This window comes from Accipiter gentilis, chromosome 10 (assembly GCF_929443795.1).
Source record: "Accipiter gentilis chromosome 10, bAccGen1.1, whole genome shotgun sequence".
Taxonomy (NCBI): domain Eukaryota; kingdom Metazoa; phylum Chordata; class Aves; order Accipitriformes; family Accipitridae; genus Astur; species Astur gentilis.
This window is the reverse complement of record NC_064889.1, coordinates 20791272-20795985: the sequence shown is the minus strand read 5'-3', so window position 1 is coordinate 20795985 and position 4714 is coordinate 20791272.

Here is a 4714-nt window from a genome sequence, read left to right as displayed (position 1 = left end):
TAAATCTTGCATAGTAGATTTATGCAAGTTAGGCTTCACATTTTAATCTAATCATTATTTGTATGAGAATGGTGTCTTAGTGAACGTAATTTTTACATTTTTTCAAAACACACCCCATGCTCAAAGTAAAATAATATAGACTATGAGCTCGCTTCCCTTGCCTGCCAGTACAGCTCCCCATTCCATACTCTAAATTAAGTATTTAAATACCTTACCAGAGCTCCAAAGCTTTCAGATAACCAAAGTAGTATCCAACCTCACAGTTGACAAATAAAATGACATAGAATTGCCTTGTACAAAAGAAATTAAATTAATACAGCCTTACGCATTAACTTAAGAGTAATTTTCCTAGGAAATACACACAGGAAAAAAAAAAGAACTGTTCAAAGTTCTCTTAATCTTTTACTTCTTCCAGGAAAATTAGAACATCTTTCTTTTCATGTCAGAGTTAGCTTACCCAGTCAGGGACAAGAATGCCATATGACTTGTATGGCCGTAAGCATTTCAGAGCTCTTATCAATAGAATCTACATAGGTAATTTGTACAGTTAAAATGAAAAGTAATGGATACACACACATAGGCAAAATTACACCTGAACAACAAACCAAAGTGCATCTTTCAAGCAGAAGAAAGGCTACAGTTTTCTCAAATGTGTTATTCAGCATGATGTTCTCGTTCTGCTTTGTTTAATATTGCACACTTTCTTAAGCCTGTAGCTCCAATACTTTCAAAAAGTAACTTACTAATAGACAGATGATTACAGTTATCCCCATTTTACACATCAGGAAGAAAAAATACAGAAGAGAGGTCATCTGTCCAAAGTCTTACAGAAAGGCTGAAAAACATCCACAAGAATCAATCCCACCTCTCTTGGGTCCTAGCCATGTAATTTAAACATAAGATATTTCTTCAGCTGAGTTGGGAAGGGAAATCAACGAGCAGGTGAACCCATATTCTCATCAACTGGTTCTGTGTAACCATGTTCTCCCACTTGCCTGGAGTTGCTTGAATTAATAGAGAAAATAATTCATATCGGTTCTTTTGGTGACATATTTAAAACAGCTGTTTCATATACAGGCTTCCCACTCCAGGTCAGAAAAAATTTGTCCTCAAAAGCAACACAGTTAAATTGAGTGGAACAAGCATCCACCAACTTCCAAGGTACATAATATATATTATATACGTTTCTTACTTGGCACCAATTGGACAACCTCAGTTTGAGAGGACAGAGTGAAAATATGTTTTAAGCACTCAGCAACAAAGAGGGACAGCATTCATTATGTACAGTCCTTTAACAGATTGCCCGGATTGTAGAGGCCCTTAAGCAGACTTGAAATTTAGTTTCCCTGCCGCATTTTTAGTTACCACATGTACTATTACGATGTAGCTACTATTACAATACAGACTACTGTATAGTCCAGAGTTTCCCACGTAGAGCTTTTACATATTCCATGTTGCTTATCACATAAAACTTGCTCTAGTCCTTTGTGGATCTATAAGGCAGGAAGCCAAATTCCACTCCACGTGTGTGAATCCAAAGAAGGAAAGGGCTAAAGATCAGTATTTATCTCGATATTGCCAGACTGTGGGGTATCAGCCACTTTGAACCTATCGTGGACTCTCACACGAGGTCTCATAGCACCTATCAGTTCTGCCTTGGTGAAAAATTCTGTGAAAAAATGTATTCAAAAAAGCAATGGAGAATCACGTGGCCTTCATGCAATGCAAAGGTGAATTCTGCACTATTACATCATTCTTACAGATATGACCCAAAATGGTTCAACATGCCATTTCTGATTTACATCTGTGTAAAGGAGAACAGATTCTGGCTCCTGGGGAAACATCTTGTTTTATTGTGCCTTTGATTCTTAAAAGTGTTTTTTCTTTGCCCATTTTGAGAGGAGGAGACTATTTTGCGCTGTTTCTTATCCCCCCACTGATTACTGATTTGCGAGTTAAGCCTTCAGATTTCCTTATCTCACCTAAAAACAAAATAAGAGAAGAGTCAGAAGTGTAATTTGACTTTTACTTTAGGTCACTCTCAGGGTCACTCTGGCAGCAGTCTGATAAAATAAACAGCACAAACCAACAGGAGAAACCTGAATTACAGAGCCCATTCCAGTGCCTACCAATGTCAATAGATGTCTGCACTGGTTACAGTGGGCATTTGATCAGGCTCAGGAGGAGATAATTTGGCACTCAAAACCACTTTACCTCTTTTTTTTTTTTTTTTTCCTAATTGCCATTATCTCAATCTCACTAGCATAGTCCAATTTTGGGCTTACATTACCCATCATGTTGTCAAAGACAATAATCATGATGCTGTTATAGTGCCTTGATTATATCCCTGTGTTTTTACCCAGTGGACTGGCTTCTGTGTTGGAAGAAATTAGCATTTCCCACTGACTTGCTGGTATGACTTTCTTTTAAAGCCTTTCCTCCCACCACCATTGTAAGCCTAACAGTACATTCATTGAAAAACCCCAAAACAACAGTCCTTCTGTTTGAATGACAGATAATTCCCATATTTTCTTATATATATTTCAATTATACTTAACTTTGCAAAATAAGTTTCAGTTTCCCAACCCAGATTCACTTGTGCCAAAGCGCAGGTGCATAGGTCCATAGGATAAATATACCCTTTTGAAACATACTTTTTATCCAGTGATACACCAAGATGGTGCATATATCATTACACATGTACACCTATATCTACCTAAACCCAGAGACAGAAACATGTCAAAGACATTTGTGTCAGTTTGGGGCTAGCGGATGCCAGCTAGTCAGTCCCAGAGAGAAGTACGCATATACAAACAAATATCACATCAACTTCTTCCCAAGGTTTTGTCACTTTGCCCTTAGTCAGAGGAAGGGATTATCCACAAGGATTAGAAAAATCACTACTTCCTAAAGATGCCATCGAAATCTTTACTGGATGCACAAATAGAGAAGAGAACCAAATTATATCAGCTGTGATAAAAAGATTCCTACATTTGAAGCTTAAGAGGAAATCTGTGTCAATTTATTTTTCTAAGCAAAAGGTCTATGGTAAACCTGGAAGTATACAGTGAGCCTAATTACATTAACTTTTCTTAGGCAATCATTTTAAATTACTCTGAAGAGAAACACCTATAAATGCAAACCTTTAGGAGTCATCTAAGTTTGAAAACTGTCTTCTCATTGGCCAGACAGGAAAAATGACTGATTACATTTTCCCAAATTTTGTCCCTCATTTTTTAAACCAAATGCAGGACTTGTAAAAGTGTTTCTAAGGTAAAGCACAGTTTCATTATTTTGTTTCATTTCCATATATATATATATATATATATGCAATGAAAATTCTGACTGCTTCACTTACCTCTTTTGTAGGCCACATTATGGGATAATCTTTTCCAAATGCTTATCTTTTTCTTTTCTCCAAATTAATTCAATATAATCTTAGAATTTTACCCTCTGCAGACCAAACACGATTCCACAATGGATGTTGTGGTCTACTGATATCTTTGTACCTCTCCATAGATTTTCGTGAGTTACATGCTAACAGTCTTCTGCCTCTCCCTTTGCTAACTAGGGATTAAAAACATTACTCTGGTTACCCTCACCAGTCTAAATCCCCAAACAGCCCAGAAATTATCTGCATTCACCCTTTGATTACATTACATTCTCAACATCTGCCTACGTATTAAGACCACACTCAACATCATATGTGGTTTTCCAACCACCTTTTGTAATAACACTAGCCCTTGATACCTAAGTACATTAAAACTGCCTTTCTTCTCTCCTGCCCTAATAATTAGCCTATACACGAACTACTTAGAATGATCTCTTGCAATCAGGCTCACACTGCTCACCTATGCAGAAAGTTTCAAATACTGAGACAGTATTATTTTACTGAAAATAAACTATAATGACCATAGCAGCAAAGAAGAGATTTGTTCTTCTTTCATTCTTTTCCCTCAAAGAAAAAAATCTTGGCAGTAGGATTTTGAAAATAAACACTACAGTCAGCTTTTTTCCATTTTCAACAGTTAGGGGCAAAGTTAAATAGCACTAATGGATTCCATTTATTTCAGATAGATCAAAGAAAGAAAATGTATCATCAAGCAAAGTTTTCAAAGCACGTGCTCACACACATTCCTGTTTTTCTAGGGGGCTTTTTAATGGAAATTACTGTCATTTAGTTCATAGATTATCTTGATTGAACAGGAGAGCAAGCATCATTTGGTGCAGTGCAACACAGGTCGTGCATGACCTTGGGTTTTCTGAACATGCTTAGCCCATGAACGTGCTTAGTTTCAAGTTCATAGTATAAAGGTATTGACAGCTCTAGTGGATCCAGCTCTGGTGGTTCCAGAAGCAGCTGCCTCTGCCAGAGCTGCCCCAAGAGAAAGGCAGGAAACAAGTCCACATCTGCACTACTTATGGTGATGAAGGTGGCTTTCAAGCAAGCAGGAGATTTTGTGCTAAATCAGTTAATTATCAGGTATTCACTGCAGTCCTCCAACTTTACTACACAGTCAGTAACTTCTGGTAGAGGAACTAGGTGGACAGCAGCTCCTTACTCCATTGCAGCAAGCTTCGCCAGAAGTTACTTATCAGCACCTAAGTCACTGCTCTGCATTAGAGTCTTAGAGTAATAACTCAGGAGGGATAATGGAAAGACAACTAAGCATCTGTTTGAATGCTTATTGAAACCCTGGTATTTACCTAGACT